The sequence below is a fragment of the Epinephelus moara genome, chromosome 15 (genome assembly GCF_006386435.1).
Source record: "Epinephelus moara isolate mb chromosome 15, YSFRI_EMoa_1.0, whole genome shotgun sequence".
Taxonomy (NCBI): domain Eukaryota; kingdom Metazoa; phylum Chordata; class Actinopteri; order Perciformes; family Serranidae; genus Epinephelus; species Epinephelus moara.
Window position 1 is genome coordinate 8,262,079 of NC_065520.1, and position 16,378 is coordinate 8,278,456.

Consider the following 16,378-nt stretch of genomic DNA (forward strand, 5'->3'; position numbering starts at 1 on the left):
CCCACCTCTTGCTCCAGGACAACAATTATATTTATTGTGTTAAAAACAAGAACAAAAATTTATTAGAAAATCAACACAAATAAACAACTAAATTACAACTTCTTTTTTTGTACTGCACTCTGGATTTGAGTTTTTCTCTCGCTTAAATGCTCTCCACACACACTCCACTGCATACACATCATGTTCTTCTTTATTTTCTCTCCTTTTTTTATTTAATTGGTGGGTGGAGGTGTGGGTGGAGGTTGTGGAGACTATTAAAGTAAGAGAAAATGAAAATCCAAGGTGCCAAACAAAACAAAAATGAAGTTGGAATTTGCAAATTTGCACACTGCATTTATTATTATTGCTTGCTAGCTAATTAGCTCCAATAAGAGATGATAATATTGTTGGGGAGGTGGGTGCTTGGGGTCAACTCACACACGTGCACGCGCCCCCTCCACTCAAACCTGAAGCCCTGGAGTCACCACTGAGCAGCACATGTAAGAGAAGTGGATAGTTTCCTTCCTCCACCTGCTGTTATCCCCAGTCTTTGTTTATTAGAGCAGCGGCTGCAGCAGTTTACACACACTCCTGCAGGCTCTATATTACCGAGAGCTACAGCTCCACCTTTCACTCTCCATCGTCTATAATTAATTGTCCTTTTTTTTTTTTTTTTTTTACAATTCCATCAATTCATTAAATTTGTCAAGCCCGCGCCACAATCAAGGATTTGTTAGCGTAATGAAAATTGATTGAAAACTCGACTAATCGCTGTGTAATAGCTTTGTAAAGAAGCCTTTTTTTGTTATGCAGCACTAATTATTAGTTAGTAATTAGACAAAGCCTTAAATTAGCGTCTTTAATGTTTAAGTGAGGAAAACACGGCTTTGTGGTGTGTTATAAAGTGCGGATGCGTTACCGAGCTTTCTCCTCTCTGATTTACATACTGGAGGCAAAGGTATAATTCAAGTGTGTTGAATATGCAGTGTTGCTATAAAAGGCGCACACTGATATGGAGAATCTTACACAGGACACGTTCAGATTGGATTTACGACATATTTCCTGATTTGTGATGACACAAATATGTGTGTGTGGTGGAGGAGATTTAACGGCAACATAAATCTAAATAGATTTTAACTCATTAGCCATTGGAGAGGTAATGATGTAAGTCTGCCACTAATGAGCTTAAGCTCTTAATTGAATAGGAGGGGGGTGGAGACACACACACACACACACACACACACACACACACACACACATATATATACACTGCACGGACACCCACACAACCCTAAATGCACAAAAGGATCTACACACAAAGACACATCCACACACACACCTACAAATACAATCCCACCTCCTGTGTTGGTATGGGGTGTTTTTTTCCTCCTTTCTCTCTCCGGGGTCACAAAGGGGGGGAGTCATAGTCACATGACCAGCTAAATTTCAACTCCAGTGCCTGCGGACTTCAGTGTCGGCCCTCATCACTTCACCACTGCACTTTTTCAGCTTTTCCCCCTCATCCATAAAATAAAAACAGGACAAATAAACCAGATTTAATCCTACTCCTCATGAGTTATTTATTAAATCACTGCTATAATTGCTTCACAAGGATTTTTCTTTAATACAAGGCAAAAACAAAAGGCGTTTTTTTTCCACAATCAGTGCCTAATCAAAGCACCCATTGAATGTCACACTAATCAAACCTCTACTGCAAATGTTCCATATTCGCAGTATTAGAGGAAAAACATGCGACAAACCCCGCCGCTTTGATGTCACCTCTTCCAGACACATTTCATATTTTTATTCATCTCTTCCAAATAATTATCGGCACTTAACCCGCCATGTCTGCAAAGACGTAAAAATGTCAAAATCAATTTGGATAAAGAAGGAGGCTTATAGGATAAAATGTCCATTCTTTCTAAACTGTGCAATACGTTTAGAATAGAGCGTGTTCCCTTGGTAATACAGGCTATGGAGATGATGATATCCAATTTCTTAGTGTCTTCTATCAAATATACCCTGATATAAACAAAGCCCCAGTGAATGGGGGACAATGGTGGGGAATCTCAAAGCAGGTAATCCAGAGGGAGAAAAGGGGGAGATTAGAAAAGCCCAGATAGTGTTTCCAGTAGCTCAGATAAAGAAGAGGGGAAATAATGTAGGAAAATAGAAGAGGGGATGAGTCGTCTGCGCTCAGAGGCGAGTGTGTGTGGCCAATCCACTTTTATGAGTCCAGACTAACGCCCTGATGGGACACGGCGTAGATTTGAGCAGAGCCTATTGAGCATAAGCTGCTAAATTTGGCAATAAAGGGAATGTGATTTACTGTAAGCTCCACTGGGCCGAGAGCGACGCAGCCGACGGCGTGCACACACACACACACACACACACACACACACACACACACCTGAGAGCTTAAAACACACACACATACACTAACAATAACTCACTCACTCTGTTACTGTCTCTTGCTCTCTCCCTCATTCTCCCTGACACACACACACACACACACACACACGCTGCGAATGCCTGGCCGGCTTGCCTCTGAGCCCCACACACTCGCGCAGCCACTCATGCGGCTCAGTGGCAGTGACTTTGACAAATAACCAGGAAGTCCTGGTGTTGGCTTAAAAACTCCAACTTGTTCAGTTGCAATTCTGCATTTGTCCTGCTTTAATGGCTGTGGAAGTGGCTTTGGAGGTAATCTGTCAGTGATTGATTAGAGCCCGGCCAAATCCCCTCACTGAACGCATTGGTAGGCTGCAGGCCCGCCTGCGACTGTGTGAGGCAGAGAGAGGGAAAGACAGGAAGATGAGAAACAGAGTTCTTCTGTGTGGGAGTGCATGTATGCAGCTACATTAACTCAGCAGCAAATGGCAAAGTTTATCCATACTGATATGTATGCAATAGGTAATTCATACTGGATCAATTTCAGAATAAAATACAATCAGAATTTCTCATGTTGTTAACAACATTTCCCTTTAATTTTTCCTGTATGTTAATTTCTTATGATCTTATTAAAACCCAACATTTAGAAAAGTGCTGAATCTTTCTTTTGTCACATAAATCAACATAAAGCATGATTACAACATATAATGAAGGTTTTGTAAATATATATTGTGTGCCAAAAAGTAAAGATTTTGATTTTGGATATCGTGACATGGTAAGTGTTGTCTTTTCCTGGCTTTAAAGGCTGTATCACAGTAAAGTGATGTAATTTTCTGATCTCACCAAACTTCTTTTCTGTTATTTGCCTTTACCCACTTTGTCATTATGTCCACATTACTGATGATCCTCATTCATTCATTTGTTATGCGTAAGGGTCGTGGGGAGGAGCCTTTCTGGGGTACACCTGGACAGTCCACCCTACAATATCATTGCAATAATGCTATCAAAGTATTTGGTCAAAAATATCATGATATTTGATTTTCTCCGAATCGTTCGGCCCTAATTGAACATGGCCCCCCAGTGTTAGGTAGGTGATTACGGCCCTGGTTTGAGGTCAGTAACTCTCCAAAGAGGTTGACTTTGTGGGACTTTTATTAACAAAACTTCAATAACATTAACACAAATATTAGAGCTATTTTAGGATTTCTGAGGGATAGTGCTGTGTGAAAAAATACACAAGAGACCCTACAATAGGAGTAATTTGTCATTTTGTGAAATATTTTCACTTGATGGAATCTTGCAGCTTTTGAAGAGCAGAGTGATGGGTTTGAATATTAGTTTAAACATTATACAGAGCTGGAAAAAGCTGCTACTGAATATATGTGCAGTGGTGGATTAATGATTTAGATACACAAGTAAAAGTAGAAATACCACAGTGTAGAAATGCTCCATTACAAGTACAAGTTGTCCGTTCACATTTTAAGTTCAGTAAAGTAGGTGTAAACATAAAAGTTGAGAAAGACGTGAGATTGAGGGGTGCAGTCATCCTCCGGCAGACGATTTTAAGCTTCGGACACATAACTTCCTGCATTCTGGTGAATTCTGGGCACCAATGTGTGACTTTTCTCCATCCATTTATTGTGTAAATGTCAACAGTGTCGGCATGTTTTTACTGAGGGGACAAATACACATGATCTTCATACTGAGGGGAGCGTGTCCCCTGCGTCCCTGCCAAAATCTACACCTATGTCATGGAGGTTAAACAGCCCCTGTCACTGTTGTATTTGTATTATAATATCATTAGATCATTATTATTACTACTAATGCACATGTAAGCACATTTTAATATTGCTGCTGGTTGAGGCTGACATAATTAAGCTACATACATTCACAAATCATATATATAAATGCACAAACACAGTCAGCATGTCAGAGAACTAAATATTCGTCTGCAATTTTATTTAAAGCAGGTGGGAGTTTGCTGCCTTGCTCAGGAGTACGTTAAAGGGTAACATCATGTGTTATGATAAAATGTAGTGTCATCAGACTGTAACGTTTAAGGATTGATAGAAATGGTGATGAATAAACTTCTGTACGATCACAAATAATTCCCAAACTCCATCTAATAGCCATCGGAGCTCTTCTCTTCGATCCAGAGTGGAAGCACAGATATGAATAAGGACATTATCTTCCATCTTGCAAAAAAAAAAAAAGGACATTTAATGGCTGCACAGATTCAATCAATTTTTACACTTTGCATGCTGTAAATGACGAGTCCACTGATGATTGCACGTCCTATGATGTAACCATCACTTTTACATATGGCTGCGTTTGAATGTTGAAGCTGGTGGTAATGATGTTTATGTGTGTAATATGTAATCAAGCTAAAGTGACACTTGTGTGTAATATTCACACTCGGACTTGCCGAGACTGATGATGATGCAAACGGAAATAATGGCTGTTTGAGTATTTCGGAATATTTCTGTCCTTTTTCTAATCAGTCCCAACTAGAACACATTCCACTTCTTTTCCTCTTTTATAATCAAAGACGAGCCGGTCCTTTTGCCGAACATGCAGAGGCTCTGACCATGAAAATGTTTAGCATGAATCTTAATATCGCTTAAGTGATAATTATTCCGCTCGCCACAAACCTGACTAACAAAATGGAATTCAATCAGAGCCTGCGCATAATGACAGTCATTATGAAAATAATGAAAAAAAAAAGTAATAATGACATCCCTGCCTGTATTCAGACCTCTTTTTTTCACACATCTCCATGGTGATCTGAATTATTTTTTTTCCACACTACGTTCTGGCTGGCCCATGGCCGCTTTAATCACATTGTTTATGGTAAACCAAGCGTTGTGCGCTAGCTCTATGCTTGGACTCATTTAATTAACCACTTGAGAGGTGTAGCCGAGTCTACAGTAGTCTAGCGTTGTCTCCTGCAGTGGTGAGTGCAGGGTTATTGTTGCTGACCAGTCCATCTCTCAGCAGCTCTCTGCATCTCTCTCTGTTGGCTTTTTGAAATGAGACAAATCTCCCTCCGAGCAAGAATTTGCCTTCCTACCACTAATGTGAATCAACGTCTGACAACCAGGAACAATATAATTATGAGAAATACATCTCACCAGGGTTGTGGAGGAACAGATTACACATGCTGGGATTAAATTGTAAATCACCGCCACATTACAGCTGCAGTAAACTGTAACAATAAAATGCCTGTTTAACTTTAATTTCTGCAGATTTACATTTATGATTTAATTGACTGCATTGTAAATTAAAATTTTAAGCAGGTGACCGAGTACATTTTAATCCTAAATCTGCACCTATTATTTTTTATTACAGTCACTTTTATCTGTGTGTGTTTTCTGTGTGCTGTTGTTTGTATGTGTGAGCATTTTCCCTCCACACAGTAGATGTGTGTGTGGTGGACCATGTCCTTGAGGTTTACTCTTTTGATTCAATAGCGCTCCACATGGATGGACTCAATCAGATACCTCAAACCCAGTGAAGGGTGATGTTCAATGGAGCTGAAGTTACACTACAGCAGCTCCTCGGAGAAAAGACGGCCTGGTTCTCAGACGATGTTTACATGTACAGACACTTCTTAGCCCTGTAGAAACCACAGAGAACCTGAATTTTAAGTGCATAAACAAAGCCATTTTGACTTGCTGACATGAAGCAGCGGCGCAGCTAAATTGCTTAATTGTTGTCACTGGCATGAAAATGTGTTTTATGTTTGCTGCTTCATATAGTTTCAGTGAACGTGGAAGATTTCCTGCATGGTTGGAGCATGTGAGAGGCTACACTCAAAATAAATCCTCTTTGGCTTTTTTACTTTCTCAACTGTCAAACCCATTTATAATCAAAAAGATTCAAATGTGTATTTAAATCACCAAAGACACACACATTTACTTCTCATAAAATCAGATTTAGAACAGATGTACAGCTTAAAAAGGACCGAGGGATGTCAGCATGTGCTGCTGCAGTTATAGGTGTACAAATCTTCCTCTCCAAACACTCAAACGCAGTTCCTGAACAATAACTGGGAGCAAAGAACTTGAAATGGCCAACATGGTTTTCTGGCCCTAGAAGCCATTACTCCTTGAATACCTTGAGGATAATGAAACTGGGCCAGGGGAGAGCGGAGATGGAAAACTGTGCTGTTGGAGTGCACTGAGCCATTGCACATTTCTGTTTGAACCCATAACACTGTGGCCATGTGACAAATGATAGCAAACACGGAGCCTGAGTCACTCAGAGAAGATTATAGTCAGCTGAGTTCAGACTAAAGGTGCTTTTTTTTCCCCCTCTGGTTTGAGCTTTTTATTATGTTTGTGATCATTCGTTAGTCCAGTTCAGTTGACAAGAACCTATTTATATTTCTGCAACAAGCTGTCAAGGAAACTTAAAGGTCCAGTGTGTCGGATTTAGGAGGATAAATGGAGCATAATATTCATAACTATGTTTTCATTTGGTTATAATCACCTGAAAACAAGAATTATTGTGTTTTCTCACCTTAGAATGAGCCGTTTATATTGACATGCGGAGCAGGTCCGCGCCCACAGAGTCCACCATGTTGTTTCTACAGTAGCCCAGCATGGACAAACCAAACATGGCTCTAGATAGGCTTATTCACATCTTAACATTGGCCACCAAAGTTCTCCCTATAAGCTTGGCGCACAGAAGTTTCTGTTTGTTGCAATCTGTAACCTCACCACTAGATGCCACTAAATCCTGCACACTAAAGGAATAGTTCAATATTTTGGGAAATTGCAGAGTTAGATAAGATTGACACCAGTCACCTGAATGCTAAGTATGAAGTTAGCGCTTAGCTACCATTAGCTTACTTTAGCATAAAGACTGTCAGCAGGGGGTAACAGCTAGCCTGGCTTTCTGCAAAATAAAATACACCCTAATACACCCAGCACCTAAAGTCCACAAATTAAGATGTTATACCTCGTTTCTTTAATGTGCAAAATAAGTGTAGACATTTTTTATTTTTTCAGCTTTGGACAGAGTCAGCAGCCCAGTCGCTAGTGAAAAAATGTTGTACGTCTCTGCAATCCATGAATACATTACATTTGTATGTTTCATACGTATCCTATCAGCGTTACGATGTATTAGAGCTAACTTTGTCATCAGGAGGTGGAAGGGATGGTGGATGGTGTGACACCTAGGTGGGATGCAAGCAAGTCATCGCTGCATTTTCGGTGGCTTTTTAGCCACCAGACATGGTTGTTTTTCCACCAGGAATTGTGCCATGAAAATTGTCTGAGACATCGCTGCATTTCCAGACAGGATTGTGCCCCAAAACCAGGTATTTAAAACCAACCTTTTGTACCTTGATATAACCACAGTGTTGTTGAAATGTAGGGTTTAACATATCCACTACATAATAACAAATGTAACGTATTCATGGTTTGCAAAAAGTTACAATACCCACATTTATTCTGGGTATTGGGTTGGAGCCAACTGTTTCTCCGTGCTCTTGTTTTTTATGCCCCCGCTCTCCTCGCTGCAGTGTCATATTTAACGGACAGAGATACAGTATGAGAGAGACTTACTGTAAGAGTAAGTAACACAAGTATTAAAAGTTTTTGTTTGTCATGACCATATCAGAGTAAAATCCGAATATTGATTTCCTCGGAATAGGGAAATACATTTTGTTGCACTTACAGCATGAAGGACTACCCAGACTATTTCTGCTGTGAGTCACATGTCAATTTGTACCAGTTCTATCTGAGAAATGAACATTGGCTGGGAGCAGACTTCCTGATTGGTCATTTTGAAGCAGAGAAGTACGTCTGCATGTCCTGACCTCTGCCCGTTGTTTCTTCATGCTCTGCTGTATAACAAGACCATCACACAGCACCGACGGGAGACAGGTCTCAGCTGCTCGCACTCTTATCAGAATGGGCTACGCGGAGTGAGACGCCTCAAGGAAGTATCAGTAAACAACGCTATAGGGTTCCAGTTGCTATACGCTCAGGCGCTCATGCAAAATTCAGCACTTTGTATGTAGACTGAGACGGAGCCAAGGCAGAAGGCAAGGGTTATGTTTTAACTGGTGAACCTTCAGAACTCGACTATTCCCTCTCTAATTCTGACGGAAATGTTTGCGCATTTGACCTAAGAGCGTGAAACAGAAATATTAATTGCTGCACTTATACATGAAGAAATTTCAAACAGCAGTTTCTATTGCCGAGATATAGCTCCAACCAGTTATCTCTCGCAGTCTCTCTCTATCTTCCTCCCAAGTCCTTTAATGGTGTGATCGCCCTTAACTCCACTGTAAATCTCTCCCCAACGGCTTATGGTTCAAATTAATGGCTCTGCCATAAGTGTTTGAATTTCATGAATTGTAATAATACTTACATCACAAGACACATGAAGTCATGTCTCCCTCTCTACAGTGGAGATATGATACATTTTAGAGGGATGCACAAAGTGGTCCCCTGGTACGGTAGTGATGTATTCTAATAGACTGTGCTGGCCAACCCCCGGGTGCAGATATTCATGATTCATATTTGAAGGCTGCAGAACATTTAAATGGGACATTAAGTGGCAAAGAAGATTAAAACACTGTTGGCTTTGTGGGATAACTGGGACGTTCACTGGTGGAGTATTATGCCTTTTTTCTTTTATACCGATAATTCTGCATGTTCCCAGCAGTCAAAATATATGTAACTCAAACTGAAATTTAAATTCTCTTTCCTTTTTATGTAGGAAAATATAAATTATACTAATAATACTGCAGCTTTTGGGCATAATTTTGTTTGTGGACAAATAAGCCACTGGGGGAGAGTTTTCCCACGGCAGCAGTTTTCTGTCAGCCAGGAGACACGCTGTCAACTCCAGTGGTGTGCTGCTAACTGGAGAACATCATACTGTTTAGCCTGCAGACATTGATTAAGGGATTTTTTCTTCTTTCAACAAGTCCATAGCATCGGCTGTCTTATACTTCTTTTCCACCAAATTAAGCAAGTATATATGAGTCGTTTTAAACACAGGAAAACCCACTTAAAATAGGCAATAGACTCCATTGTGTGTGACGTTTGCTGGAAAACAGGGTGTGTAAACAATAGAAAGCAGCATGGAGGCCAGTGAAAATGTTAGGGTGGTTTCTTCTTTTTTATATCTGTTACATATTCAGTCTCTCTTTCAAACTTAGTGCCGACTGATTTGGAACGATGTTTGAGTGCTGCTTGGGCAGAGACAGAGGGAATTTGTGGCTGAGATGACAAAGAGTTTCAGAAGTTACTGATGGTCGTGCTGGAAAGGGGAGATCATTAATGTGCCTTTCCAGGTGTCAAGTTTTTGTTTGATATCCTACGACATAAAGTTATGTATGTAATGTTAGTTAGGTAGGTTAGGGTTATGAAAAAAACATGGTGACGACGTACCTCCTGACGTACCTCCGAACTCCAGGAACTCCGGGCCAAAGTCCTGTGTTGTAGGGTCCTGTGTTTTGTGACCCATCCACCAACCAAACGTACGTCCTTATGCAGACGACTTCCTTTACTTTGCATCAGTGCATCGGTCACGAGATTGCAGCCTTTCTGATTACGTGGGATATACATTAATTATTGGCTCATGATCATGTGGGGTATATACAATTACTTACATTACATTACTTTTTGTAACTATACATTCAAACAGTACCTGCATGTTTTCATCACTGCCCATCAGAGCTGGAGCTGTTGATTACCTGTGCCTATGGTAACTTTTGCCACTAAAAACACCAGCCAGATGTTTGTGGGATTTTTTGTCCAGTGGGAAAGGGACTTAACGACATTCACCACCCAGCTGTAAAGATTCCAGTCAAAAAGTGGCAGCTAGCAAGCTTGAAATGTGGAAGCCAGTTAACCTGGATACATTCATATTAATTCTAGTACTAATTAGCTGCAACTTTTTGCTCGTGTTATTTCCAACTGAGTTGCCGGCTGCTCCTGCACAGTCGTCACTGTGTATTTGGCTAGTGTTAGAGTGTCTCTTTGGCAAATGTTAAAACTCACAGTAATGAGTAACTCTGTACATAACCCAGTGATTTAAATCACAACACAGAATAACACGCAGAAAACAAAGGTCTGAAGCGTTCAAATTAAAACTAGGGCTGAGAAACGGCTAACAACTGGTTTATTTTCTGTGTTGCTGTTGGAACTTCAGTTATATTACAAACTAATTATTTGAACTCATATATTACCAACACTGACAGTCAGGTTTAAAAAAATCCATGCCCCCTGATGGACATTAATGTGGGAGGGAGAAAAATAATTACATTTCTTCTTTTTGCTACTTACAATTTTAGCCAAAGAAGAACATAGTTGAAACACATAAATCAAAGTTATATATTTATAGTTCTTAGCAATAATTATATTTAGTTGCAATTCTTATTGACAGCATGAAAACATGACAATTTGTAAGCTGCAAATAAGGTTAGGAAATGGACAAATATGTCCTTGTCTGTCATAACGATCTTACAACTTTATCCAGCCATTATTATTATAGGTGCATGTTTTGTGTCTATGAGAGCGAGCACATGATCGTGTGCGACATAGATGTGTATGTGTGTGTGGTGGAGCAGGAGGACAGACTTGATGATCCCCCGTCTCCTGGTGACTGTGTGGAGCCAGCCAGCCGTGGCGAGGCTGCCATAACTACCAGTTGAGCTCTGTCAGGGAGATGACCCACTCTCTATTCAACAAGACCTGCCACCCTGACAGACAGACAGACAGACAGACAGACAGGGAGCATGACGGACAGTAAGACAGGCGGGCGGAAAGACAAAAGACACAGCATGTGAATATTTTAACTCTCGACTGAATCCGAGAACTCACCGTCTCGCTCCAAACAGCTGAAAACAGGAAAAAGCCGTAGGTGTAATTGGACCGCAGCAGCGCAGGTCAGGAGTCAACGGTCTTATTTGAGGGCTAACACCATTTAAGACTAATTTGAGACTACGTGTTATTGTGCCTTTAACTAAGTTTCTAACCTGATCTGTATAGAGGTTCATTGTGCTTTTAAAAGAGACCTGCCGCCCTGCAAAAGGCCATCTAATGGTTTTTCAAACCCACAGTATTACTTTAATGTACTGTAGATCAAAGGATAAAACAACCACTTCTGCAGATGAGGAAAAAAACTGAAGTGCAGAGAAGATTTTAGATTTTCTTTATGAGAAGTCCATTTGGGTTCTCACTGTTACGAATGATTATAGTCTCGCACACGATTAAAAGGCACTTAAGCAAAAATCAAAGCACATTTATTATGTAGCTTACCCCATACATTTCCAACAGTAAAAAAATATATTTTGCAGTTTTTGTGGCTAAATTATTAATGTACTGTTAATTTATGCCCGGTGAAATTAAAGAAAATAATTCTTTTTCACAAAGTTTTGAGGCAGAAAATAAAACACCACATCTAAGTTTACAGTGTTATAAAGACCTTGAGGTAGTGGCAAACATCAGCAAAGAGCAAAGATTAATGTTTTCAATATATCTTGAAAACTATGTGAATTCTAAGAGGGGAATTCTCAGCTTTAGCTCAAATGTTAATTGGGTTTCTCATTATATAGCAGGAACCTCCCATATATGTATGTGTACTCAGGCACTGTTGCTTCAGTGTACCTGCGCGAGGCTGTGTGCATCAGTGCGTTCATTTTGTCATTGGTGTTTGTGTGCAAGTTGCGAGGTCAGGACCTGGGCTGGAGGCCCGTCCCTGGAGAGCTCGCCTCCAGCGTGGCCAACTAACACTACAAACAATTAAAAACCACTGCTGCCTCCCCCCAGGGTGTTCGGCTTTATCCAGCTCAGGTTGGAGAAATCGCTGCTGTGCGCTGCACAAGATTCCAAACTAAACCCTCGGTATCTGGTCTATAACGATGCCGGGCAACGCAGAAGATGGAGAGGCAGAATCGATACGGCTACAGCCTGTGGACCAGTGTGGAGACAGGGGGCTATTATTAGGACGTCCTTTCTTTACCACCTGAGCCACTTACACACTTAAGATAGTCACACACACACACACATACATTCAACTCTTCCTCTGTCAAAAGAGCCTGCGCGTAAGAACAAATGATGCTTGTGGGGAAACAGGCTTGTTATTCATTTATCTTAGGAATTATTACATGTGTTAGCAGCAGTCCCGAATATTCACATTACAAAACCAACATGTTCTCTCTCTGAAGCTTTGAATTCACTTGAATAGAGGCAAGACTGCTGCAAAATTAATCACAACTTTGCGAGCAAACAAATAATTCACACTCATGGTCTTGCCTGATGCAATACAGACTTGTCAGCTGCACAGAGCAGGCCTTACATCCAGAGCCAAGTCTGTTTGAATTAAAGGATCTGGATTTATTAGCAGAGTGGACACAGTTAGCGTTCCGGCCAGACAGTAAGATAACCAGTCAGCCAACCAGTTATCTCCCTGGGCATATGCTGTGTCCACTGCTCCAGAGCACCGCTGTCAAAGCCATTGTGAATCCTAATGATCACAGTGCATCCCAACCGGTCAACACACACACACACACACACACACACTCTCCGGTCTTCGCTCCAGGGGTCCTGACAAAACAGGAGACGGCGGGGACTCGTCAGAAGACAGCGATGCCGGTGCGCTCCACCTGCTCACTGATTCTTACGCCTGGAGGAGCCTGAGGGCACTGCCATCACACACCCTCCCTGTCCATGGCACACACACACACACACACACACACACACACACAAATACATAAATCGATAGACACACACAGATGCCCACATCCTTACAGACACACATAGATCCACAATGCACATATACACCCTGCTCCCCTCGTCTCCCACTTACTTACCTCCCACCTCTTTTCTTCCTAGCATCCTATCCTTCCAATTCGACCCTATCCGCATCCTGTTGTTTGTCCTCCTCTCTCACCTCCTCGTCACCCCCACCCCTCCCCCCCAACTGCAGAATGCATGAAACAACATACACACACACCTACACACACCCTCACCTGTCAGGTAACATCAGAGAGGGGAAGAGTTGAAGAGACGTGACAGCGTGCTGAAGGAATCGTGTGCCAGGAACACAGAAATCTCTCCGTTCACCTCTGTTGTGCTGGAACACAACGAGCTCCAGCCCCTCACCTTTGTTAAGGATCAGACCTGTTTGGAGAGTGCTGGAGAACCTCCAACAGTCAGAGCAGCGAAGACACGCTGAGGAGAGGAGGTAATGTATCCGAGTGTAGAGAGGAAGTTCTGATAATCAATAGGCAGGGAGAGTAAGTCGGAGAGGAAGAAACAAAGACAGAAGGAAGGAAATAAAGCATGGGGTAGGGAGGGCCAACACACGCAGCCCGAAGGCCTTTTCACTATCCATCAAGTTCAACAAGTTGGCCCGAAAGCTTGCAGCTGCCATATGTGCTGAACCATTTACACAGTGAAGTCCAACAAGTCAGCAGCAGCCCGGCAGATGATTTGTTAGAGAGAAAAAACCTCAGCGATGTTAGAAAGACGGCTGATGGTGCTGCATTCCACATTTCTGGGACATTTTTGTTGACTGGTGTTGCGTCTTTATTCTTATAGACACGGAAAAGGTGCCAAACACAGGCCAGGTTATGGCATGTTATGTTTTCAGCGGTGGAGATTGAAAGATAGACATTTTTCAGCTATCATTCAGTCCGAATCAGAGAGAATAAGTGGATATTTGAAGGCTTCATTATGTCAACAATATTTAATAGTCACAAAGAAATCCATTTCTCTGACATAGAATACAATAAAATACTTTACAATGTCTGGGTTTAACTTCAAAACAAGCAGCAAAATTATACACAGTACCTTACAATAATATCCTAATATGATGATTCATATTCGTATTAACTTTTGATGAACATATATTTCAGGATTTTGATGGCTGAGAGCCTACATAAACCCTGCACTTATACCTATCCACAGGCTACAAACCATGAGTGTATTATTAGAACTGAATACCAGATCCAAAGATGGCACCTTTTCAGTCCAATAAGAATATGCCAAAAAAAAGTTTCTAGCTTTCAGGTTACTTCAGGGGTTATGTGGCCCTCTGAATATGCACGGTAGTTTAAATCCCATCATGCCTCTGGCCCAGCCGGGGCTGCGTGAACAAGCAAAGCGTGTTCTACAGAATAATACATTCAGGGTAACATTCTCCTGTCCATGCAAAATAAGTAGCTTAATACATGTAAAGTTAATACAATCACAACTTAATGTTCTGTGCTTGTGCCAGCGACTGCTCTGATAAAGTTAAAAGGAGGAAAGTGAGCTTTAGTGATGGTATAATTTGGTAACTTTGGTATAATTTTTCCACACAGACCATTCAGGCCATCAAATAAATTAATAAGGTTGTTGTGAACAGATGATAAGCTTGGTGAACTTCACTCATCTGTGCCAGAAGATGAGACACTGCTGGCACACATCACATAACTTATCACATATACAGTAAGTTAAATGATTTATGAAAGCTTTCTTCAACAATCTGTCAACAGTGTTACACGTCTCTTTTACACTGGTGGTCTATGGGGATTTTTCGTTGCAATACTGCGAGTAGCCACTGGAAAACATTGAAAGCAAGGCCAAGCAACAGCACAATTTCCAGTTCTCTATACCAGTGGTTCCCAACTGGTGGATCGCAGTCCAAAAGTGGGTCGCGGGTCCATTCTGAATGGATGGCAAATGACGTGCAAATTAAGTTAAGTACAGTGAATTTCCAGCACAGAGCTTTAGTTTAAAGTGCTGTTTTCTATTTGCTCATCCAGCTATTTGATAGAGACGGCAAACTAGCTCGATGGCATGGCTAAATGTAAGTATGATGCTTAATGTATTAAACTGTGTAGACCTTGAACATACAGGTCTAAGGAGAAATCTGCACCTTGTGGATGGACCACTGGCCTATACTACATCCGTGCTACAAATGCAAAAGATAGATTCCTGAGAATAACAATAATGTTACATCCACAGCCTGTGAAAAACATCACTTTAGAAATTTTGGTATGCTTGTCCGTATGTGCTAGTGTTTTGTCCCAGCTGGTTTGTATGATATCCTCCGAAAATGCACACACAACGGTTTGTAAGATGTTTTACAAATTACCACCCCATGAAATACGTCAGGTACTTTACATAAACTATACTATATATACTTAATGTAAAGTTACACAGTTAGGTTTAGGGAAAAAAACATGGTTATACATCTTTAGGTTTAGGTGAGTGGTTAGGTTTAGTTAAAGAAATAGTGATGACGTACCTTAAAATGACTCTAAGTTCACATAGTTCCGAACACCGGTCTCCTGGGGAAAGTCCTGTGTTTTGTGACCCATCCAGCACCCCAACCTGCCTCCTTAACAAACCGCCTCCTTCTTTCCTTCTGTCCTGTCAGTGTATTGGTTCCGAGATCGCAGCCTTCTAAAATATGGGTTAGGCACGAATCACTGCCTCATGATTACGTATGAATTTTGGTGCATTCCGTTTTAAAGAAAACATACGAGTAGGCTACCTGAATTGAAAGTGGGACTGTAACTTTACTAGCAGAGAGGCTAATAAGCATAACACATCAAATACCTTGCTAGCTAACGTCTGAGGAATAGTTTGGCTGTGGACAATGTAGGAGCGTTGAAGGTCATTGAATAAGAACAAGACTTTTACATTTCTTTAACATTATCATTGACAGTAAATACAATTAGCTGGCCAAAAGAAAAAAATGCAATGTTTTTGTGGTGGAAAATAGATGGTCAACAAGTATTTTAGGTCACAGTTTTCATCAAGGGAACACATGCAAGATAAAACCATAGACTGTATAAAAATATGGACGTAGTCACCGTGACGTCACACATTGGTTTCTGAGGAGCGGTTTTGAAGCTCAAAGTAAGCAGCTCTGGCTGTCGCCATCTTGGCAGTGTCTGACTCCGCCCAACTCCCAGCCAATCAAAAATGGGCAAAGAGGCGGGCCAAATGAAGCCTGGTTGCTTAAACACGCCCACCTCGCTCGAAGGTGCTAA